Source organism: Netta rufina, assembly GCF_964035555.1.
Source record: "Netta rufina genome assembly, chromosome: 14".
Lineage (NCBI taxonomy): Eukaryota > Metazoa > Chordata > Aves > Anseriformes > Anatidae > Netta > Netta rufina.
Window position 1 is genome coordinate 3,653,617 of NC_140137.1, and position 26,625 is coordinate 3,680,241.

Below are 26,625 nucleotides of genomic sequence, written 5' to 3' on the forward strand. Positions count from 1 at the left end.
AGACTTTCTTGGCCAGGGGATTAGTCTGACTGCCTGAGGACACAGAAAACTGGATCTTTTAGGGGAACTGAGAAGTGATTCTGCTGGTCTGGAGGGAGCTGGGAAAAAAAGTCATGTAATGCGTACTGTGTGTGCTGCACAGGTGTAGCTTGTCTTTGCTCTAAAGCTGGCACTGAGCTTAAGACTGGTTATGATTGTTGCAGCTCTATTTAGGCCTTAAAGATGATGGCTTATTTTCTGTTACTTTACATGAAAATATTTGTAACAAACTTGGACTCAGGCATTTGTAAAAGTTTATTTTACAAATTAGTACTTGAATAATACCTTTCACTCCAGCTGGTGTGGGGAAAAACCTTCTAAATGCAGCTTCTGTTTTTTTGAAGATGAAATGCGTTCAATTCCATAACAAATGTTCATACTGAAATTTCTAAAAATACTTGTGTTGGTCAGTTTATCAGTTGTTTTCTTACCTGGATTTTTTCCTAGTGGTGCTCCCAAGGAAGGAAGCCTCTGTAGTCCCAAAGCTGGGAAGAAAAAAAAAACAACAAGGAAAACTTGAAGGAAATAGGGAGGGCTATAGCTTGTATAGTCTTTCCATAGCTTGTGTAGTATTTTAGCTGAGAAAATAAGGGAAGAGAGAGACAGGTTGCTACATGAAGGGTATGTTTTGCTTCAAAAAAGAGTACTAGGGATGTCTCCTCTAGAAACTTGTTTGAATTTCTTCCAATAGTGTTCAAACAGCAAAACCTCTGTAAGCAGTATATTGGGGGAGCATTGTTGAAGCCAGGTGAGGACAAAGCTCCTAGCAGTGGCAGTGCTGTGCAGGTGATGAGCAGTTTGTGCCAGCTTGGGCTGATGCCACCTTACGTGGCATTGTGCCATCTCCTTGCTGACCCCACATGTTGTGGGGATGTGCTGCTGATGGCAGGAGTGTGCAAAGGCATGCTTTGGGATAGGACTGATGTGGACAAGCTCTGCTACAGCAAAGCTAATCAGTACAGAGGTAGATAGTGCAATGAAGTCTTCCTTCAGATTGGTTGATGTTTGGGCTTCTTTATGGCACTACTACCAAAGGAATCATGTTCACAGGCAACATGACTTGGCTAGCTATTACATTGGTAATAGCTCTACAGTGTACTGGAAAAATGCCTAACTTGGAACAGGGTCATAAAAATAATAGAAAAAAAGTACTTGGGGAAAGGAAAAGAGGCTAGGACCACTTAGATGGGACAGACTTTTCCCTTTTCCTCAAAACAACTTGAAGGAAATTTGTTTCTCCCCTGTATTCTGGATACTGAGAAACAAAGCTTCCCTGGGTGGTGGTATTTCTGTCACAGCCAAAAGTGTGCACACTCTGCACACTACTTCATATCAGTTAAGTGAGATGTGGGGCTTCTTGGAATATGGCTTTTCAATATATGCAGTGTCAACATTAATTTGTGTGTTCTGAAATTTCAGCCAAATCTGTCTTGCTTTCAACATGAACATCAGTGTCAATTGCTTGTTTAATACGAGAAGTGCTTGAAGAAGAAATACATATCCCATACAGGCACCCAGCTGTTGAGGAAAACCTCAGTAATATGAAGGTGTGCTTTGTATTGCAGTAACAGGGATAAATGGTTTCTGTTCTCAGTTCCTATTATGAAAATGTGTAATAAAAGGATGATGGGATGAGTGTTGCATGACTGGCGCGCAACATTTAATAGGGCCTGAAATAGATGAGAGTAGTTAAATCAGAGCTCCAGGAGAAGGTTTAGACTTCCAGGATGAGAGTAATTAAAACAATTTGAATTGAATTTCCTCCAACCAGCACAGAATCACAGAAACACCTAGAATGGAAGAGATGTCTGAGATCAGAGTCCAACCTCTGACCTAACACTAACAAGCCCTCCACTAAACCATATCCCTAAGCTCTACATCTAAACGTCTTTTAAAGACTTCCAGGGATGGTGACTCCACCACTTCCCTGGGCAGCCTGTTCCAATGTCTAACAACCCTTTCAGTGTAGAAGTTCTTCCTAACATCCAACCTAAAACTCCCCTGGCAAAACTTTAGCCCATTCCCCCTCGTCCTGTCACCAGGCACGTGGGAGAACAGGCCAACCCCCACCTCGCTACAGCCTCCCTTGAGGTACCCGTAGAGAGCGATAAGGTCGCCCCTGAGCCTCCTCTTCTCCAGGCTGAACAAGCCCAGCTCCCTCAGCCGCTCCTCGTAGGACTTGTTCTCCAGATCCCTCACCAGCTTCATTGCCTTTCTCTGGGCTTGCTTGAGCACCTCCATGTCCTTCGTGTAGCAAGTGTCCCAAAACTGAGCACAGTTTAAAAATAATAATAATATGGGGGAGAAAGCACCACCATGTTGTGCTAATGGTTAGTGCTTCTGCAAATTCACTGGTTGTGTGTGTGTGCATACATCTGCGGGTATGCTCTTGTTGGCAGTAACTCTGTAGGACATGCCAGCTTGGCAGCTTGTTAATAAGGACTTCATGTCTAAAGGGGAGCCTGTGGGTATCATTTAACTAAACATGGCAAAACTAAATGTATAAGAAGTCCCATTTAACCCTTAATGCAAGGTCAAGAATGAGTTGTTATGCTTTATGTATATTTTTGTCCATCTAACGTGCATTAATTTCTTGCCACGTTCCTACCTCATCAGCTCGATGGTAGTCAATGGTAGTACGGTAATACTGTGTAAGTAATTAAAATGTTACTCCTGTTGGTAATAGGTATAAGTAGAAGTATTCTGTCCAATCTCAGTCATGATCCAAAGGTACGCTAACATAAGTGAGAGAAAATTCCAACTGATGAAGCCTGATAATGGTCAAGCCTTATTTGGTCATCTTTGCCAAGTGGTGATATCTGAAAATAGTGGAGTCTGTCTGGAGTGTTGTTTGAACACAGCTGTAAGGTTTTGGGGGTTGTGTCATTTAATTTTTAACTTTTTTCTTCATATATGCTGTGGTAAGATTAAAAAAAAGCCACTAAGTTTCTCCCTTTCCTAGTGAGTTTGGATTTTTCTCTGATACCATTGGCTGGTTTGTTGCTTAAAAGTGAATTTTGTAGAAAATTGACACAAGTCCACAAAATTTGTCAGGTCAGTGAGGCCTCTTCACTGAAACATTTTTCATTCTGTAGCTTTCAGAAAAGGAAAAAACTAGAGTGCAGAAACACTTGAATGGCATGTGTGATTGTTTGGTCATGTAGCATGCAAATGCTGGCTAATCCTTGGAGATGCTACATGGTGACTCCTCAGTCTGTTCAGATTTCTTCTCCTTAAAGCTTAATCAGGCAGGGGGGAGCTGAAGACTGCTTGGGGGTCTGTTATGGATCTAGAGACCTGAAGCATATTTACAGCTATTTAAGATACCCAAAGGCCTAGGTCTGCCCAACTTGCCCAAGATACGCTGTCGTGTCCATGGGGTGGCTGAGGGCAGCAGAAATGCCTCCTCTGGATCTGAGCTGAACAAAGAATCCCAGAGTGATCAAGTAGCCACTTGTAAACCCCTCAGAGGTACTAAAGCAACATGCTGATACTGGTCATAAGTGTTGCTTATTAAATGTAAACGGTACAAACTTGATTACATTTCAGTTCCTTTCCCAAAAGACTGTTTCAAGTATTTTTCCTCTTCATATGTTAGTTTCCTTGAATAAATGGGGCAGTTGAGAGGAAAAAGGGTTCTTATCTTTCTTTCAGATGTTCCTGCCTAATGGCAGAGTATTATCAACAAGAGGCAAGGACATGCTCCTTAGAGCACACTTGGGAGGAGACAGATAAATGCTGCTAGCTGTGAGCTTTGTTTTAGTAATGAACTATGCTTGAGGAGTTTGCAGGAACTAAAATAAACATGAAGGATGGTGTTTTTCAGGACAGAGGATGGCAAATACTCCAGATAAACACTTCATGCTTTCCATAATTTACTTGACTCTACTGCTTTGTCTGGAATGTTAGAGTAGATTAGGACTAATCTGGTAAAATATAAATGTAATAAATGTACATATACTTCTTTCTAGAGAAACAAAATCTTATTATAAAAAACACTACTAAATACAACACAAAATCAGCAACTTGCACTTCCCCCAAAAACTTTCAGTTCTTATGTTCAGGAAAAAGCAGATTATGGTATAACAAAACACATCCGGATAAACTCAAACACGAGCTCTGGTTAATCTATTTCTGATAGTTATTTATACAGCGTGTATCCTGCGGCCCAAAAGATGGGATCTTCAGTGGCAGTAGGGTCAAGTATTCTGTCAGATGTCCAGTGCAAAAACTATTCCCCCGAAGGTGGTGGTCTTCCCCACTCCTGGTAAAATGCTGCATCTTCAATCTCTGTATCATGTGTTTAATGGCTAACTTCCTGTTTTCTCTCTAACCACGTTTCTTGTCTGTATGTGCCAGTTGCCCAGGAAAGATAACCACTCTGTGGGTAAGAGTGTGTAATGCAGGATGACGAAGGTGGCTTAATTAGGTTTCGTGGTATGATGGTAGTAAAAGCACATTCAGCACTTAAAGTGGGAATGGGGCAGAGGTGTGATAATTACATAAGACTGCAGAAGATAGTAGTGAGGCTGTTTTGCAAATAACCTGTATTCTCCTAAATCTGCTACGACTTCAGATTCCTCTAAGTACACTGCAGTATCAGTGAAGTTAAACAGTATCGTTCAATAGATAATTAAACTGTTCGCATACATGGCTGCGCATTGTGTGTTTTGGCAAAACACTTTGTACTTCGGTTTCTTGTTTACTCCTACTTAATTCAGCTCTCTGTGGGGATGCTTCTGAAGGTATTATTTTAAAGGGAGTAAGATGAAAAAAATTCATTGTAACTTCGGTTGTCCTATTTAAGTACTTTGTTTTGTTTTGTTGTCTGCTTGTTTTGGGACTCTGCTAATTCCAAATTGTCTTGGATAGTGAAAGCCAGGCAAGAAATGAAGAGGGATGATGGGGGTAGGGATAACAAAACTTGGTTTTCTTGATGAATCTGAATTTCATTTGTCCTTGCTTCTCCAGTCATTGACGTATTTGTATATAACCTGCACATTAGTGTGCGAGCTGGAGCTATCTTCATTCTTAATGAAGTGACTTAGTTGTTTTCTGTGTAAAACTGCTAGAGGTGGTAAATTGTCAAAGATCACAACGGAACGGTGCAGTCACAGGTTGTACTGTGTCTGGCTGGGATGGAGTTAACTTTCCCTGCATCATCCCATACAGTGCTAACTGGAGATGATGGTAAGGAAACTAATTTATGAAATGTGGTAATGACATTATCTTGATTGCTCTGAATGTGTTGTCCTGCATTATCTTGAAAATGCCAACATGCAGGCATGTCTGAGACACTGAATATTCAAATGCACATCTTTCACTTCTATGTGCAAAAGCAATGTGGCTTCATTTCATGAGGACCTCTGGGGGGAAGAAAATCTCCCAAACAGAGGGAAGCATACCACCTTGTGTGTAGTTCATTCAAGCAGTTACGTTTACCATACTTCTATGAGATGGTCAGAAACGTATCTAAAAGTTAATGGTTTTGCTGATCAAATCTAGTAGGCACTGTGCAAATAAACTAAAAGTAAGCACCTTTCTGATGAGGAATGGGAATCAAACTGCCTAGTAAAAACATCAGTGTTTGGTGTCTCTGGAAATGTAACAAGCAACAAAAAAGGATGGTGGTCTCTGTATGGATCTGAAAATGAGGTGAGGACTTTGATCTCCAAAAACCTAGCCATGTCTGGTCTCCCTGACATCTTCTTGCTACCTTTGTTCAGTGCTTAAGTGTCCTACAGATTATGCCTGGTAACTTACAGTCACTGGTTTTCTGATCTTATGGGGTTCTTTTTCAAATCAGTTAGTCTTCTGCAAATCTTAATGTTTTGGAGAATGTGGAAGCTAAAACAATTGTCAAATAATCCTGGTACTCCAGTTTCTAGATACAGTCTGCCCTTCGGAGAGATGTCCTTTTTAGAGTTACTTTGAAGCTTCCCCTTTACTTAAGCCAGATTAAGGTAAAATGCAAATAGAGGATTTATTTTCATAATGCGCAGAACATACAACGCAATTGCAAATGTTTATATAAAAGAAACAGATGAAGGTAGAAAGGGGGGAGGGCAGGCAAAGATAATTCTGAAAGTTGTTGTTTTTTTTCTTTATCCAATTGATTTGCTGTTGCTGCTTTCTTCAAAATTTATCAGGGATCTTTTTTCTGTCTATTGTGTGTCTCAGCATTTCACAGAAAGTGACCTCAAGGATGCTCTGAAGCACTTGTCATGGCGTTCACTTAACTACAGTAATATTTTCAGGATGCAAATGCGATGCGTGGTAAAAGTGACTTTGAAGTAGCCAGTTTTTTTTTTTATTCCTACCAGTTGTGCTAGAATGGATGTAAGACTTTGTTACCTGATGGGCCTGCAGTACTCCAGGAAGTCAATTGTGGAAATCCTGCAATTACCACTTTGGATAGCAGATGTTTCAAAGGAACAGGACTTTGACATCACTTCAGTAGTCTTGTTCCTAGATGCACCAGCCCGTGCTCTTCTCTGTCCCCTAAATACAGTAGAATTTATTGTATTTTTTATTATTCAGGAAAACTGTGTGTAATTAGAAATGAAGGATTTAGTGTTTTCTATTTATTTTGAAACAATAATTCATTGTTTTACTCCTGCCAGGGTGAATGTCCCCTACTGTGAACCACAGCTGCTGTCACATGAGCTGATCATTCACCATTCTCCTTTGTGCTGGATCATCAGTGACTAAGAAAGCTTTTGGCTAGTTTTGACCTGTCTCACTAGGGCATTTTCCACTGGTATTGCCCTCTGCAGCATGTTTGTTTCATCTGGGAAGTGTACCAGTTCAGCTGGAGAAAGAAGGTTGGCATTGGGTGCACGGAGCACTGTCCTCTGCACAGTAATGCTTCCAACAGGGCTGAATGAAGACCCCTTGCAGTGCAGCACTGATGGCAGATGTGGGGTAGACAAGTTATTGTTCTCAGATGATTTTTCAGTTAATGATCATGTAGTGCTTTGAAGAGGTAAAGTGCTGTATCATCGTTAAGCTTTATTGCCTATTATTTGGTTCCCTAAAAGATTAGGCTAGATAACGATTTTTAAAATTTTCGTTTGGATTTTTTCTACTATGGTTGAAAGCAGAATGTGAACAGGGCTCTTCAGCTGTGACTATTTAAATATGTGAGATTAAAAAAAAAAGGTCATGTTTTTAACTGTCTCATTAAAACTCATTGAAAAACACTTCATCTTGCAAGTGAAATAGTTCTACTGACTGAAATAAATGCAAAACAAGATTCTAGCTAGCTGTGAAGAGCTGTACTGAGCTAATTAATTTGTTGGGCTTGCCCCATATATACAAACTTATGTATTGTCTGGGTTTGCGCTTGGCTCAGTATGGGCCTTGCTCCTTGTCTTATTTTTACCCTGTTAAATAAGTGTAGTGGTAAATTACGCTGTTTGCCTTAATTAGAAGTAAGGTTATAAAATCGTCTTTAATGCTCTGAGCAAAGGATCTGGGAGAACTGTTGCAGATCAAGATCTGGAGTAGACCTAGATCTGTTAGGGGATAGGCCTGAAATGGTAGGGAATGAAGAGGCAAATTTTTTTCCTGGAAGGTATTGAATTATTTATAGTCAAAAACTTAATAGAAGCCAAAATGCAAATGAAATAACCAAGTTTAAAACCAGACAAAGCAGCTAGGCTATAAACAGGTCACATTAAAACACTTGTGAATTTATTTTTATAATAAAAACAATAAAACATGCCACGTTAATCTCAAACTACCAAGCAGCTTAAAATGGTAATACGGTGCAGCAAACTTGATCATCTTATTGTGCTGGTTCCACCAGTCTCTGCATCTGTCAGTTAACTTCTGGCATGTGCAGAAAGTAAATTTGTCATTAGAAAGATTGAAACTTGTCTCTAGATTCTAACAGTAATATGAATATATCTAGGTTGAGCTGAATATTGTACAATGCATCCTCTGCTGATTAATTTGTCTATTCTAATTCTGTCTGATCTGGTATCTGACTTATTTAACACTGCAGGCCTGAGTTAATAACATCCTTGGGGAATTGGTTTAACATCAGCACAGTGTCCGTCTTATTTGGAGGAGTAAAAGGGGACAAGGTATCTCTTTATACTTTGGGACCTTGGTAATAAGTTGCGGTACTCTGCATTCCCACTGTTAGCCTTAATAGGATTAATTTTGGTACTATCAAAAGAGCAATTAACACCTGCATATATGATCACAGATGATATCAAAGAAGAGGAACTCGATTTTACAATGAAGCTCAGCTTAGATTTTTACATCTGAAACATCAGCACAAAATCGGCTACACAACACTGTTGTGACCATCTATTTACATTTCTAGATTTAACTTGTTAAATCATGATGAAACTAATACAATTAGTATGAATTATCATTACTTCCCAACTCAATGTGGGAGTCAGCATGCACTGAATGTAAGAAGGTATTCCTTGATGGGGCTGGGGGTGCTGACCAGTTTTCTTCTTGGAATAGCAATATTTGGCAAAAAAGATGCTGTAGAAAAGATTGTAAACTTGAAAGCAAGATCAGAAATCAATGCTGGCTGTGAGAGCTTGTAGAAAATACCCCCACCAGATCTGAATATCTGTTTTATGCAGGTCTGAGGTACCACGAAACCCCTGGAATCTGAATTACATTGGAGTATCTCTTTCTTTTGACTGTTGATGCACTGTGATACTCTGGGAATTCAATTGTTCTTTCATGAATGGTGTCTGTTGCCTAGCCTTCACTGTGCTAAGTATTTTGCAGGAGGTTTGCAGAGCAATTGCACCAATTTCAGGAACCTTCTGGCAACTAGCAGGAGTAAGGCAGTATTACAGCACAGATGGATACACCTGCTAGCTATGAATTAGGCTCTTGGCAGAATAGAGCTCACCAGGAGCAAATGCAAAACATTTCGAAGATGCTAAATCACATAAATCATATAGCAGTGAATTGTCTGCCATCATAGATCAGCTGCCACTAGCTCCTGAGTCAGTTTGGTTGTGGCTAGCAGAGGTTAGAATACCTTTGGAGTGGGTATTGCTTTTGTGCTTACTTTGAGGCCATTGTGTTTGTAAATAACAATCACAAGTGAACTTGTTACACTTATGGTGGAGAAGTTTTTTGTCTCTGTCCTGGTGTTAAAATTTCTGCTGTCAGGAATATCCCATAAAACTAATCTTAAAAAGTCCTCAGAACTATTACTTAAAGTCAAATCTAGTGAGAAGTTGTGACAAGCCAGAAGTTAAAATCTCCAGTCATCTTTTCCCATTGAGTAGAGCTTTTACGATATGATGCTTCCTTGTTTTAAATTTGTGAGATACTATATTGTCTGATTATATAATATTGCTAATGATCCTTGAGATGAACTAATTAAAGAGAAAATGCTTTCAAATTCATTTAAATGGTGCTAATACATCAGCCTTTAAGGAGAAAGGTTAGGCGTTTGCTGCAGTTATAAATAAACAGTGGCTCAATGACCTAGAATAAACTTAATGCTAATTTTGAGGTAATCTTTCTTGGTTAAACCTGAATCTATGGCACTGAAAACACTCTGCACAAGGATGCAGATTTATAAAGCAAGTGCCCAATCTGACCTAAACAGTTCAAGATCATTGTCAGCCTCTCCCCCCTATTCTGCACATAAATGAGTGAAGGAAACAAGATCAGAAGAGTAACTTACACTTAAGGCATGGCCAAGAAATGGGAAATTACTTTCAACTACTGTGTGTAAAACTACAAACATCAATAGTAGTTGATCTTGCTGTGTTTTTTGGACAGATGGTTTGCATACTTTCCGAGGCTGCAGACCGCCTGTTGCCCCTATCCTGCTTCCTGCCACACCACATGTAGCTTGAGTGGTTAGAGGAAGACCCTGATGCACTTCTCAAGGGATACAGATATTGTACAAATTGTTCATGTCGGTACTATGTTGGCAATTAACTAATAACTGCGTTTAGGCAACTTAGAAACAGATAGCGTAGCATTCATCATCATCACTGTGTAGAAAAGTGCTGGGAAGATGAGAGCAGTATTTGAAACAGCTGATAGGTGCCCTGCTGGCACATAGTGCATGGAGTTTGATTTTGTGCTGGGGAGCCCTTACATGCTGTTCCTTGTCAGACTGGTACTTGGCATGAGCTGGGGCTGGAGCCATTGGTTGTAACTGAGGGACGTGGGATTTGGCACCTTTCAGGTATCATCATGGGTCCTGCGATGCTATTTATATATAGAGTACTACTGTGAGGCATAGTACCAAAGTAGTCAAAACAATTAAAATGACAAGGATTTTGAGAAATAAGTCATAAGTCAAATTGCAAGGAAAATACTTAAATTATCTTGAAATTATCTCTAAACTACTTAGAATATCTTGACTCAATTATCTAGAATATCTTGACTCAGAATTTACATCCTAAGGTCCTCCCTCTCATACCCCCTGTGGAAGAGGAGCTTTTTGAATCCTGACACTTTTGTGTACTCTGTTTGAACTCTGCTTCTCTTTTCTGTGCTGGCCTGAGTAGGGAACAAGATGGAAGGCTGTGGCATGATGCTGTCTTCATCAGCTGGAATTTGTAAGTAGTGTGTAGGAGTGCTGGGTGCAGATAATTTGTGTGTGATAAAACCAATTGGTATGGCAAAGAGATGTCGTTCTTGTTGTGAATAGTGTTCCTTGTTTCAGCTGGGCACCCAGGAATGCTGCTGCCTCTATATGCATGCTTTACCCTTATTGTAGGTGATAGCTGTGCTGGTGCTGGAAGAATAAAACTGCCTGTCATAGCTCTGGTGTGACATTAAGTACCACTGCCCAAGCATCGAGATGCATGAAGTATGTTATGATACTTTAATTGCTGTATTACATCAGATCTTAAAGTGTTACATTATCAAGAATAGTGAGCTTAGGTAGGTTTACTGATGTTTATAGTGGGACCCAGCAAATCATGTGCAGTAAATGGTTAGCTGTGTCCTGAAAATTTTTCAAGTTCCATACAGCTTTGAATGAAAGCCATGTTTCAGTCCATTAAAGTTTTTTTTTTTTTTTTTTTTTTTTTTCACAGAACCACCTAGCTTGGAAGAGACCTCCAAGATCATTTAGTCCAACCTCTGACCTAACACTAACCAGTCCTCCACTAAACCATATCCCTGAGCTCTATATCTAAACGTCTTTTAAAGACCTCCAGGGATGGTGACTCCACCACTTCCCTGGGCAGCCCATTCCAATGTCTAACAACCCTTTCAGTAAAAAAGTTCTTCCTAATATCCAACCTAAACCTCCCCTGGCACAACTTAAGCCCATTCCCCCTCGTCCTGTCCCCAGGCACGTGGGAGAACAGACCAACCCCCACCTCGCTACAGCCTCCTTTAAGGTACCTGTAGAGAGCGATAAGGTCGCCCCTGAGCCTCCTCTTCTCCAGGCTGAACAAGCCCAGCTCCCTCAGCCGCTCCTCGTAGGACTTGTTCTCCAGGCCCCTCACCAGCTGCATTGTTCTTCTCCCAGTCTGTAGCTCTGCTTGGGGTTATTGCACCCCAGGTGCAGGACCTGGCAGTTGGCCTTGCTGAATTTCATACAGTTGGCCTCCACCCTTCCAGGTGGTGGATGAGGGAGAGGCTGTGGATGAGGTCTGCCTCAACTTCAGTAAGGCATTTGACACCATTTCCCACCGCGTTCTCCTCAAGAAAGTGGCTGCTCGTGGCTTGGACTGGCGTACACTTTGTTGGGTTAGAAAGTGGCTGGCTAGCCAGGCCCAATGAGTTGTGATGAATGGAATCAAATCCAGTTGGAGGCCAGTCACTAGTGGCGTGCTCCAGGGCTCAGTGCTGGGGATGGAAGGACAAGAGCCGACAACTTTGCAAAACATTAAGCACAAAGGCAGAATAAACATTTTTAATTCACATATGTACTCTTTCCAAGTGGAACAATGTGAAATGAAAATCAAAGATTTAATTTAATTTAAGCAAAACAGATAAGTTATGCTGTCAGCCAGTGCTGTGAAAGGGCACCTTCCAAACCAGGCCCCTTTCCTTCAGTGGGAAGGGGTGGATTGCTCATGAGCACCTTGCTAAGAGCTGGTGGATGCAAGCCATGGGGCTGTACTGCCATAGTCCTGGCTGTACAAATGTGACGTTTTCTCTTGGTCATCTTCTGAACCATAGAATTATTGTTTCTTTTCAAATTTGAAGTTATTTTTGACAGTTCAAAAAGCTTTATTTAAAAAAAAAAAAGAATAAAATCTGTTTAGAATGACTCTTCAAAGTTGTTAGAGAAATGGCAACAATGGTTTCTGGAAAAAAACAAAATGAAAGTAATTACTTTCACTTCTGCTTTTTTTGTATCATTTGAGGCAGAAGTCTGTCTAAAGGCAAGGAGTCAGTGTCAACTGGCCAGTTAAAGCCCCAAGCTCCGGACTCTGTACCCCTGACAATGTAAATTCTACAGATTTTGTATAGCTGCCATGGTATAACAGCATTGCAGAGGTGTGGGCAGCAGGCTCCTTAGGGCAGGCACCAGCTTTTTCTTGGTGTTGGTGTAGTTGCTAGTAGTAGTAGTAGCTGTGACAGAAACTCTTATAGACTTTGGGATACCAATAAGATTGTACAGCTTCAAGTGTGTTGTTTTTTTTTGGGGGGGGGAGGGGGAAGACCAAACATAAACACAAAACTACAATGAACCATTTTCAGTATAGAATTGAAGAATTGACACTGATTATTTCCTTTTAGATATCACACTTACTTTGGAGAATTAAACTATTTCACCTTCCCCCCCCCCCCCCTTAAGTTAGCTTTTTTTCTATACTTGGAAAAGTATAGAAAGTACTTTCTGATTTTTCTGCTTCACATGGTCAAATACGATATTGTCAGAATTCAATAGTTCATGGTTTTAGGATAACTCTGAATGAGCTTTTAAGGCAGATACCTAGGTTTGCTTCAGGGAAAAAAAAAATATAAAGAATTAAGTAGGACTGTTTCAAGACTTTTGATGTTTTCAAAAAGTTGCGGAAGATGAGAAAAAGATGGGAAAATTACATGTAATAAAGCATTGCAACAATGATGTTTCTTAGTGTATTTGGTGCTTATGTAATACTATTGTGTATATTGAATATTTGACAGAATTGCGTGAAGGGGAAATCAAAGCAGCTCCCAAAACACCTCCACAGCAAATAAGAGCTTGAAAGAAAATAGAAAATATTGCTTTCTTTGACCACTAGGTGATACTCTTGCTCAATTTATTCATTTGATCAAGGTCATTTATATAAAGATTAAAAATGTTGCACAATGAAGCTCTTAAAGAATAGGATTCATGTAAAAAGATCTCTTCCTGAATATGAAATAAAACTTTACTGTTTTTCTAGTTGATAAATATTTGAGTTGTAACAAACCTTTTTTTATTGCTGTTTTGGATTTATTTTACTTCAATTAGTCCCAAACTAACATAAGGTTGAATATGTTAAATGCACACATTTAGTTTATTAGGCTGTCTCAATGAAATCAAACCAGTTAAAACTGTTGGAGTTTGGTGTAGACTGAAGTGTTAGCATTTGAAGTTTGACTTTGTCATTATTAATTTGTCATTATTAATCTCACTAGAGAAAAGCTCAAATATTTTCCCTCCAAAGTATCTTTAAATGACTATACTAAAAACTCTTTTTTTTTTTTTTTTGTATGCATAGTGATGCATTAAGATGTTTAGGTTATTTGTAAAGACTGGTTCATATCAGGGTTGTAAGAACCCAAAACAATTAATAACATTTAAGTGGTTTTTTTTTTTTTTTTTTTTTTTTAATACCATAAATATCAAGTCTTGCTAACACTGAAATCCTTTATGGAGAGTTTATATGGAGTTGTGAAGACGTCACCAGTGATAGGGTATGTGGCTTTACCAAGCCATTCAAAAGAAAACTAATGTTTGTTGTATTTGAAACAAAACTAGTACCTCTGTTTTTATGCCAGAAAATGGCATAAAATAAAGTGTAGTATGTGAGTAGTAAAATGTGAATGTGAAAACAAGTATGGAAAGAAATGAATTCTATGGAAATACTGTGCGTATCACTGCGGTGTTGGGAGTGAAAGTAACTATCCAGGTTTTATTTATCTGTAAACTATTTGCTGAATGTTCTTACTGGTACCTTAACTTCGCCAAAGCTCAACTGCTGGATTGTAAAATCACAACTGAGTTCATGTTTTTGGTGCATCTCAGGATGATTAGGGCACAGAAATGGGGTGGAGTTGTCATGAGCTGAAGTCCTGGATCCATTAATGACACATGCATTCTTGTTCCAGCTCTGGCAACTGTCCTACCTCCTTCTCCTACCAGTCTGCAGGGTGAGTGTGGTTGGTTTTGGTGTGTGGTTTATAGCTTCATGAAGTTGCCCTCTTGGATGTAGTCAGGTCCTAGTCCTCTGTGAAAAGACCATTCCATGGTTTGTGAGCCTTTCTGCAGGCATGAGCATCGAAACTAGAGCTGCACTAGAGGGTATGCAGCTCTACTGCCCCTACCCTGTCACTGCCTGCATTGCCTTGTGTCTACCAGTTCCCACTGCTTCTAAAAGAGGTTGTTGCAGATCACGCAGAACTCCTTGGAGGAAGCAGCTAGAACTGGCTGTGCCTACAGCTGGCCCATGCAGGCAGTAAAAGGTGACAAGGAGACTTTTGAATTCCCTGGAAGAGAGGCACAGAGAAGAGATGTTCAGAGAACACGCTTTTCAGCTTGAGGAACCTCCATCTTCTGCCAAAGCCATCTAAGGCATCAAAGTATTTAAGCTTTCTCTGAGAGAGAATAGCAAGTCAAAAGCAGCCAAAAGTAAGGAATTGGGGAAAAATATTGCTGTGACACTTTGTGAGGAGTCAGAAAAATGAACATGTGCAACCCTAAACGGTTAGGCACTCTGCGATGAGCAGCTGGGAAGCAAGCTAAGTGGCATCTGCAGTTATACATGTGTATATATGCTACCTTACATTCAGAATGTGACTTAGAGCTCATTCAGATACAAGTGGAACATTAATCTCAAACACTTGACTAGTTGCCTTTTTTTTTTTTTTTTTTATTAGTTCCTACTGCCCCTGTGGGCTATGTCTGGCCCCTGTGGTATGGAATCAAAACATCTTACTGTGTACTCACCCCAAACCCAGCAGGCATGGGAGAAGAACTGCTATAGCTGTGTCGGTAGGACTGCTGAAGTCTGGGGCCAGTACTGTGATTTCTGGTATCTAGCTTGCTACAATTCAATTTGCTAATGTAGGTGAATCACTAGATTTTGTATTTTGGTCTGGAATTTATTATTAGTTTTGGCTATTTGAAAAGAATGCAAAGTGTGGGTACTTGCAAATAAATACGGAACTTAGATGGGGAGATCTAAACTCATGAAAAAAGTTTTGTCATCACCTTCTGCAATTCGATTTCATATTACTGTCCTCAGGCTGTCGTAGGTGAGAATGGATGGGCTTTTGTAATGGATAGCCTGTAGAGGTTTTCACATGGTTTTCATGGTTCCGTGTTTCTGTCATCTGTTCTTTCCTTATTCAGTTGGTTATTGGCTAAATAAGATTAGCAAATGATATCCTCATAAAGAAGTAGGGCTTGAATCCAAGCCTGATTTAGAATCCAGCTTTGCTTTGGTCAGATGTGTTATGCAGCTATGCAGTTGTTCTTCGAATAAGGTCACACATTCTTATACTTGTTATGGAGCTGCACAGAGGCAGCAGTAGAAAAAGACACCAGATAGCGAGGATGGCACAATGACTGATGAACTTGTAAACTTCATAGTATTAATCTTATATATAGTGCTCCCTTTCATTAGATGCTAATATGATGGAACTGAACCTGGATGAGCTGAATCTTTTCTGTTTTAAGAGAACATGGGGAGGGTCATGTTTGTATTCAACTACTTAAAGGGAATTCTGAGACAAGATAGGCTTCTGGAACTGTACAGCAAAAGGATAAAGGAGACCTGGCATAAGATAGAGCAAGAGAAATTCTGGTTTATAGCAAGCAAGGCAGGAAACCGGCATGGTGGAGCAAGCACCTGCTGGTCAAACTGAGATGTAAAAAGGAAATGCACAGGTAGTGGAAGCAGGGACATGTGGCGTGGGGAGAGTACAGGGATGCCATCCAGATGTGTAAAGATGAATTAGGAAAGTGAAGGCACAGATGGAACTGACCTTGGTGAGGGATGCAAAGAAAAACAAGAAGGAATTCTAGAGGTACACTGGCCAGAACAGGAAGGCCAGGGAGAGTGTTTCCCCCTCTGATTAATTAGGAGGGAGAACTGGTAACTGCAGACATGCAGAAGGCTGAGGTACTCAACTTTGCCTCAGTCTTCACTGCCAGTCAGGCTTCCCAAGTCTTTGTTTCCTGAACCATAGATGGAGGCTGGGGGAGACAAGTCCCTCTCACTATAAGCAAAGAGAAGGTTTGAGTCCATCTGGTGAAACTGAACAGGTACAGGTCTATGGGGTCTGATGCTATGCATCCCAGGGGCCTGAAGTAATAGGCTCATGGAGTTACCAAGTGGTCTTTATCATATTTGTGAAGTCCTGTCAGTCAGGTAAAGTCCCTGGTGACTGGAAAAAGGGGAACATCACTCCCACTTTTAAAAAAAGGCAGAAAGAAACCTGGGGAACAACAGACCAATGAGCCTTACCTCTGTGCCTGGTGAGATCATAGAATCATAGAATATCCTGAGTTGGAAGGGACCCTTAAGGATCATCAAGTCCAACTCCTGACACCGCACAGGTCTACCCAAAAGTTCAGACCATGTGCCTAAGTGCACAGTCCAATCTCTTCTTAAATTCAGACAGGCTCGGTGCAGTGACCACTTCCCTGGGGAGCCTGTTCCAGTGTGCAACCACCCTCTCTGTGAAGAACCCCCTCCTGATGTCAAGCCTAAATTTCCCCTGCCTCAGCTTAACCCCGTTCCCGCGGGTCCTGTCACTGGTGTTAATGGAGAAAAGGTCTCCTGCCTCTCGACACCCCCTTATGAGGAAGTTGTAGACTGTGATGAGGTCTCCCCTCAGCCTCCTCTTCTCCAGGCTGAACAGGCCCAGTGACCTCAGCCGTTCTTCGTACGTCTTCCCCTCCAGGCCTTTCACCATCTTCGTAGCCCTCCTCTGGACACTCTCCAACAGTTTCATGTCCTTTTTATACTGTGGTGCCCAGAACTGCACACAGTGCTCGAGGTGAGGCCGCACCAGCGCAGAGTAGAGCGGGACAATCACCTCCCTTGAGCTACTAGCGATGCCGTGCTTGATGCACCCCAGGACACGGTTGGCCCTCCTGGCTGCCAGGGCACACTGCTGGCTCATATTCAACTTGCTACCACGACCCCCAGATCCCTCTCTTCTAGGCTGCTCTCCAGCGTCTCATCGCCCAGTCTGTACATGCAGCCAGGGTTTCCCTGTCCCAGGTGCAGGACCCGGCACTTGCTCTTATTGAACTTCATGCGGTTGGTGATCGCCCAGCTCTCCAACCTATCCAGATCCCTCTGCAAGGCCTTTCCACCCTCATTCGAGTCCACAACTCCTCCAAGTTTGGTGTCATCAGCAAACTTGCTCAAAATACCTTCTATTCCTACATCCAGATCGTTTATAAAAATATTGAAAAGTACCGGCCCTAAAATGGAGCCTTGAGGGACCCCACTGGTGACCGCCCGCCAGCCTGACACAGCCCCATTTACCATAACCCTTTGGGCCCTGCCCGTTAGCCAATTGCTCACCCATCGTATGATGTTTTTATTTAGCTGTATGGTGGACATTTTGTCCAGTAGGATCCTATGGGAAACTGTGTCAAAAGCCTTGCTGAAGTCCAAAAAAATAACATCAGCATGGAGAAGATCCTCCTGGAAGACATGTCAAGGCACATGCAAGACAAAGATAAGGAGATGACCCAAGACAGCCAGCATGGCTTCACTGGGGCAGATCATGCCTGTACAATCTGGTGGCCTTCTCTGATGGAGCGACTGCATCAGTTGATAAGGGAAGACTGACTGATGCTATCTACTTTGATTTCTGTAAGGCCTTTGACATGGTCCCACGTGACATCCCACTCTCCAAATTGGGGAGAGATGGATTTGAAGGCTGAGCTGTTCAGTGGACAGGGAATTGACTGTGTGGCGGTACTTAGAGAGTAGTGATCAGTGGCTCTGTGTCCAGGTGCAGGCTGGTGACGATGGGTGTCCCATAGGGCTCTGTCCTGTAATAACTTTAACAGTGTCACAGAGTGGGATTGAGTGCACTCAGCAAGTTTGCAGATGACACAAAGCTGAACAGTGCAATTGATATTAAAGAAAAAAGGGATGCCATAGACAAAAAGCTCAATGGGAGCCAGCAGTGTGTGCCAGCAGCTCTGCAGGCAGGCTGTATCCTTTGCTGCATCAATAGAGGGGTGGCAAGCAGAGGGGAGGGAGAGGGTTGTGTCCCTCTGCTCTGCCAAGTGTGTGTTCGTTTGTACTGCTTGGTCCTTACCTGGTGAAAACTGTTTTTGGATGTCATCTGTGTGTCTCTGACACATCTCCAAGGAAACATGGAAAGTTTGAGCTTTGTCCTTGTCTGGGAAAGAGTCAGTTCTGTGTAATTCTGAGATAAGTGTGACTATATTTTAAAATTGCTTGTACAATCTGTCTGGACTTTCAGAAGGGATTGTGTGTCTCATTCTTCTAATATGTTAGAAAACCTATTAACCACTGCCAAGCTCACTTATGCACAACTTGAATTTCTGGTTCATGTCTTGCTATATTTTTGTGTGTACGTAACTTCTGCTTTATGTAACTTCAGTATGCATGTGGCTGTTAGGAATCCACCAAGTATTTCTGAGTTTCATAATTCTTTTACTGTATTCCACACCGCTGAAGCTGCACAAAAGTAGACTTTCCTGTCATTTTTTAACTCTAACACAAACAATAGTAATTTCTCTGCTTCAACAGGTTAAAAAAAAAAAAAAAAAAGTACTGTACTTGGATAAAACACTCTATTAACAAAAGACTCTACTAAGCAGTGTGACAAAAGAAACACATCTTTTGTGTTTTCCACACCTACCTCAATGTGTGAGGTATCCTGAAGAGCTTGAAAGAACAAAAAGCATATTTCCAGAAGTTAAATTTATTTTCTAAACTTCAAATATTCTTTAAGGGAAAGAAATACCACGCTTATCCTTATGTTGATCTCAATAATGGAAGTTGAGAAATAGTAATGATTGGCACATATATGCACTACTCAGTATCTGGCTGATTTGATTTTATCCTTGAATAATTCACATAAATTATTTGGCTCTATAGATGGAGCATGAAGAACACATCTGGAAATCTAGACATTTATTTGTAACTTAAGTATATACTTTCTCATTTAATTTCTTCTGGAGAGGTTTTATCTCAAAACTGAGATGTGAACAGTATATTTATTAACTACTTCATAATTGTGCTCTCTGTGTACTTTTAATACAGATTTAACCAGGGGTTTATATTCCTTAAATTTTCAAATGAAGATTTGTTCAGGGTATGTGCTTTATGTAAAATAACTGTTAACAACTTGAATGTAATATCAGAAAGATATAATTTTCTTTCCTTTTCCCAGAATCAGGTATCAAGTAAGCAAAATTCTGATATGAGGTGATTAGAACATAGATGATATTTCTGAATTGTGCACTAAGAACATCCAGAATATAATTGTAGTTGTTCTCAACTGGTTCAGTTTGCATTTAGGGAAGAGGTATGCATGAGTAGTGTGAACTTCTTTACTCTTCTTTACTCTTAAAATCATGGGTTTAGAAACACTATTTCCGGGGTCAGGAGCCTTTTCACATTTCAATTCCCCTTAATGGTTTGTACTCTGGGTTCCTATGCTAGGATGCCATGTTTTCTACAGTGATAACAAAAGCCAACTGCCATTAGATAAACACAAAGGGTACTCATTCTTCTTCCAAACATACACCTTGCCTATTATGTTGTCACAGCATTTAATGTATAATGCAGTTTGTTGCATAATACTGTCACATATGAAAGTAAAATGACTCAGCTGCTAAATGTGTCACTTGTTTCTGTTGGGCGCAGTGTAAGGCAGCACTGGAACAGACCAGCAGCAGCAATGTTTACAGTAAACCTCAGGCATCTTAATTGTTTTCTTCATATTTACCTTTACAGGAGAAAGACCAATTGCTTTTCCTTTTCTGTTTAATCAGTAATGCCCTAAGTCAGGAAAGAGGAATAGTAGAAACAGACCAAAGGAAAGCTTGCCAAGTGGCTGGAGGGGCAGTGTGGGTCCTGGAACATGGCTGAGTGTCTTGCACATGGAGGGGGGAAATGGGTTAGCAAGTGGGGTTAAGATGAGCCACAGAAGATGGAACAAGGGATCCTCAGTTACTGGGTGAAACATGTATCTCACACCTGGTAATCCTTTGAATAAATGAATACAGTTCTGATTTCAGTGTGTGAAAGCAAGTTACTGCTTACCACTAGGCAGCAGCTTTTACATGTGGCTTCTCACAGGGCTCTCTGACAGGACACGTGTCCTGATTGAGTTAGTGCAGCCATACAAATGCGGGAAGTCTTTGGCATGAGAGAAATTGGTGCAACTGCAGAAGGAAAATGTGGACATAAAGGGCTCATTTCTGACTTCTTACAGAGCAGCAGAACAGCCTCTGCATTAGTGAGGGCAGCATTTGAACCCTAGCATAATGCTCCATTAATGCATGTGACTGCTTCATTAAACATGCTGGCATGACAGGATAACTGTGCTGTTTCATAACAAAAGCTCTTACCTAGTGATGGACACAATGACGAAAGGTCAATTTCTGATGAGTACGAACAGTTTCTTGCCTGAACCTTCTTTTTAAGAAACTAAACTAATGGACAAAGTGAGTGACAAGTCTGGTAGACTCATCTGTGAGCATGCTTGAACCACCAATGTGTCTTGCCCATCACTTGACCATTCCATCGCACTTTTTTAGTTGCTGGTTAAGTGTTTTTATTGTGTAGCCACAAAGCATAGTATAAACAGGGAAAACATGGACTCTTATCTGCATTAATGCTGAATAATTCAATGTTTGAAACTAGCCAGCCAAGTTTAGGGTAGGAATATAAATCCTTTTCAGATTAAATGAGACCTTGTGACTTTTTTCTTCCCTTAATTCTCAGCACCTGAAATTCTATGGTGTAAGGAACATGAGGTTTGTTTTTTTTTTTTAACATTTATTGTTTTTTATGTCTCTATGTTATTAGCACAAGCTTTTCCATGTCCACAGCTGGAACCCTAGACTCTCTGCAGTAGAAATAGCAAATAAGCAGGCATAATACCTGCTCTGCACTTGTGAAAATGTCTGCCTTAATGTGAACTTGGTGAAAAAATACTATTCAGAATAAGGCTGTTATTAAAAATAATGTTATATTATTAATAAGAATACTTATTCCTGAATGAATCCATACTAACGCTACATAAACAATCTAAATCACTTATGTTTTGACGGAACACTTTGGCTCTCCATTTTCCTAATGTCCTTTTTATTTTATGCTCTTTCAGGAGAAAACTTCTCTGTTTCTCATCAGAGTACATCAAATGCAGCAATCCTTCTGGTAAGAATATCTGATTATTTTACTTATATTATAAAGCATAATTCTCTGACTTGCGACATATTCAGCTGTTTTTATTTTCAGTAACTGCATTTAACAGTTCCATCTTTTTTTCAGCAGCACTTTAATTCCTTTTATTCTTTTGTTCCCATCTCCTCCGCTTTCTGAATTTATTCTGCAACTTCATGAACAATGCTGTAAATCTTCCTGCAGTCAGTATTTCCAACAGTTTCAAACAGCATGTGGTATGTCAAATCCAGGGGTTCCAAGATCTACTTTTTAATCCTTTTCTGCTTTTGTTCATTCTGTGAAGTTTTTGGCATCATTAGTTGTGTCAAATTCAAGCATGCTGCCCTAGCAAACCAAATACGGTAATGAATTTGCAGTGGAAAAGGAAAATGTTCAGGAGACCCTTTACTAACTACAGTATGTTTTGCCATTTAAAGAACCTATTTACTACTGTTTTTTTTTAGGAGTGTCTTATCCTTTCTCTTTCCAGGAGCATGTTACATTTCTAGCTCTGTAATAATTACTTTTTGCACTTAGAATGGGTTTGAAAGTACTGTCTAATTATGTTATATGTTGCTTTCTGTGTTTTGTGTAATAAGTTTCATGTGCTAGTGCAGAAAGTTGTCATTGTGCTTAGTCATGCTTGGTTCAGCAACAGATACTGCTTCAGGATTAAGCTGATGTGAAATAAAGTATTGGTACATCGGGATGCATCATCTCACTACTTTTCTTGTTCTTTAGATCTAGAAGCTGGCAGGGGAATTTTGTGTTTCCCTATTAGGGAAAATTAACAATGGATTATTCTGTGACTGAGCTCTATTTGACCATTTTCTCAGAATTAAGGGTAGTATCTGTTTTTAAATAAAGACACCTATGAAAAAAAATATACATTCTTTAATACAAATAGTAGAGACCTAACTCTGAGTTACTTGAGTTAGGAGAATTAATAATTTTAATAGCAGAAATAACTCTTATACATGCAAGACGTATCCATAGAACTGCTGTTGAATGTGTAGCTTTCATCCTTAGCTGATTTCCGTTTTTGTAAGATAAATGATGGCTTCTTACACAGCACTGAACCTCTTGGCTGATAGGCTTTGGGTGTATTTGACCTATTCTGATACTTTATAGCGATACTTTGTCTATTTAATGGAGTTTGGATCAAAATTCATACATTTTCTGAATCTCATAATTACTAGGATATTCTGGATCTGGGCTTTTAATGTCTTTTTTTCCTACTGATAATTTTTTAAAAGAAAAAAGCTACTAATTCAGGTTCTTAAAAACAAGGATATATTCTAGACAACATTCTGAAATAATATGCATCTCTTCCTTTTGACACTTGTTTGTTTATAAATGGAGTGCTTCGGTATAAGGTGGCCATCATGGATCACAGAAGCCTATGCTAAATAGCTATGAAGCATGTGTGCAATTCTCCATGAAGGGAGAAATTTTTGAATGTGTAACTTAAGAGAATTATGCTGAGAAAGGTGAACTATCCCCTCATAAATACATGAGGTACATGCCCACGTACTTCAATGTAGCTAACATTGTAACTAACAGCCACAAACACTGAGAATTATGCACCAACACTTCAATATATTAGCAAATTAATTCTGAACTACAGAAATGTTCTGATGACAGTGGAGATCTCATAACAGGAATGTAAGAAATAGCATCTGTCAAATTGAAAGGGGTGCAATTGAAATAAGTAGAGAGAATTCATAGTGCCTGATTTCAAAATGAGGTTTTGTATTTTATAGGTCTATAGAAGCTTTTTCATGTGTTCAGAAATGGAAAAATTAAATGCTGACCCTAAGCAAGACCTGATAATTTTAGCTGTGTAGGTTAGAGGGTCCAGCTTTCTCATCTTTCATGTGCGGTAATAACAAAAGTTGTATTTCTTTTTAATTTGTTGGTGTATGAGAAAGCATTTTCTTTTAAATGAATGCATTTGTTGACTTGTGTTGCTGATCTGTTTGTATGTCCGCTTTCTATTACACTCAGACAATTTATTCAAAAAAAAAACAGAAATCAATTCTTGTGCCATAACTGGTACTGCAGTCTACTTAGTCTGGGGAAAAAGCTGCATTCTATTGTATGTGGGGATGACCTCCTGAAGTCCTTCCAACCTGAATTATTTTCTGATGCTGTGATTCATATCAAAGTACAACTCTGTGGACCTACATTTTAATGAACAGTTTGCCAGCAAACATGTCAGTCTGAACTGCACTCTCTCTGTACATAGTTTGGACAGGATTTAGCTCAATTCAATGAGTGAATGCACTGCAAATGAATATCTTGATGCTTTCCCTCCCTCCCCTCGGAAGTAGTTAATTTTGGCAACAGAATCTCCCATGTCAATTTAGGCTCGGTTCCTGGTCTTAAGTTTTGAGGAATCATATTTGTGCACTTGGAAATACACTAAAACGTAGGGTGATTGATCTATTTTCAGAAGAAATAAAACCAAGATGGTTTTGTAGTTCATTATTAAGCATACCTGCCAGTGGTCATGGTATACTTACAGAACTGTCTATGAAGTCTAATATATGTAAATCTTGGCAACGAGCAAACTAAAGATTCATAGTACTATGTAGGTAAAGACTCACCCATTTTTCTTGCGATCTGTTCTTGTTTTAAGATCTCTGTTGTATCCAAAATATCACCACCTTTGCTCAGAGTGGAAAGAAGTGAAGAAAGCATTTATGCTTTATTTAAAATAATTTATTAACTTGCTCATCTAGAATTACTGAATTCCGGTGAAGATTTGGACTGATTGCACTTAAGCAAAAAGATTGGTTAGAGTTCTCTGAAGGAAGTTTTCTTGCAGTTTAGTTTAGTTGAACAAAGCAAAATCTTTGTTGCCTTCTCTCTCAGAATTAGTTAAGAAAAGCATGTCTTCCACTGCCTTGAGTGTGTTTTAGTGACAGAGTTTGCATTCATTCTCATTCCAGGAAGCATGGAAATACATTAATCTTGGTTCATACTCCCAAACCATCTTTCATCCAGTGATCTCCTATTACAAAAAATTGAAGCCTCAAGACATAACATTTCTGTGAAATATGTAAGAAAGATGCAGGGGTCACTTCACACAGCACTGATATGCAGTCACCTTTGGAACAGAAACTGGCAGTTGTTTAGCTATGTGCTCTCTGATGAGCTCTATATCCAGATGAAGCTTTGTTCTGATTTTAGGGAGCTGAGAGAGTATTAGTACTGGCACTGGACCAGCATGCTTAGGTCAATAGCACTCTCCTAACAAAATGAACTGGGGAAATTTGTCAGACAGGAGTTGGGATCTTACTTTCTGCCTTTTTAAAAACAAAAACAAGACCTGCTCCACCCCCCCCCCCCCCCCATACCCAACACATACAAAACATAGATACTAGGCTTTGAAATGACAAAGTATCACCTGCTAACTGACTGATGCTTCTCTGTGTTACTCAGGTATTGATTTGAAGTCTCTTCAACATTGATTGAACTTAGTTCACAGAACTTGACAGGACTTCAGCTCAAGACACAGGATAAACTCAAATGTTTGTGATACTTGAGACAGCTATGTTGATATTCACAGGTGATGTTTTCTACCACTGTGATTTGACACTCAAATCATTTGGCAGCAACAAGAAAGAAGTGTGTGAAATTATTAATAAGATATTGAATGAAGAAGCATCTGTTTGTCCAGATGTATTACATGTTTACCCTTCCGCTACATAAAACAATTAATGATTTTATATTTATTCTTGAACTGATTTTTTTGTTTTGGTTTGGTTCTGTTTTTCTACGGGGGAAAAGCCTATCTTAAACATCAGGATGCATGCAATCATTCAATTGCATTCAATTGAAATCAGTGAGTGAAATATCATTTCCATAGAAATCTGGTTAGAAAAAAAAAAATCAAGTCCTTGCAGCAGCAAGCTGTTAACTTTTCAGGGGGTTATTAAACTGGACTGGAATTAAGTACTTAACTCTGCCTTAAAATGATGACAAAATAAGTGATTGTGCACTTAGCTAGCACAGAAACAGCTTAGCAAGGGGTAGGTGGTGTGTTGCAGAGCCAGTTGCATGCCTGGTTTGTGCCCTGTCTGTGCACTAGAGGATGTGGTGATGTGTATCCTGAACCAGCATGTCTGATTGGAGGTGTCTTTGGTTTCAGTGCCTGTGGTGTAACTTTAGTGCAAATAGATGTTGGGTCAGCAAGACTGAGAAGTCAGAAGTCAGGCTCAGATGACTCCTTTGAACATTTCTGTTCCTGTACAAAAAGATCTGGTTCCAGCAGCGTGCATCAAGGCAAACCTACTTTGTGTAGCTGAGTGTCCAATGTGCTTCGTAGGTTGTAGGAACATTCAAGAGCTTGCACCACATCTTCTATGTGAGTGTTGTCCTAAGTGTTGCTCACTAGTCTGATTCTGATAAGTGAATTATCATGGTCAGTATGATGGAAGGAAATATGTAGGTGAGTCTCACAAACTCATGTCATGTGAAGCTCAGGTGTTGTCTAGTACTTTTTTGGTTCCTTTAATTGTGTAGGAGAAAAGGGATCATTTCAGAAAAGCTGTTAGCCCAATTGCTGCAGGGCAAGGCCAGAACCAAAACAGAGCTGCAATGCCTGTCTCCTACTTTTAGTTTCAGATTTTATATTTTTTTATACTTTTACTGGGGAGAATACGAACAAGAGTTACAGGTCGTAGTTAGGAGAATAACTTATAGAGTATAGACTATTCAGTCAGGACAAGGTTTGCACTTTGAATCTTTTTAAGGAAAATAATCATGTGCCACGTTGACAGGCAGCTTTAGAAATCATTAAGGGTGAATGCATTTCAGTAGGATTTGTATTGCTAGTATTAGTCTCTAGAAAATCCCATTTTAAAAAAGACTGACATAACTTCACAAATATATGTATAACGTGAAACATTTCCATCACTTGTGATGACTAACCTCTGTAGAAATGTTTCCAAATAAATACTTATAATTTTCAAGGAATAATTGAAAATGTGGGAAGAGATATTGATCAAGGACTATTTCCTTTAATATT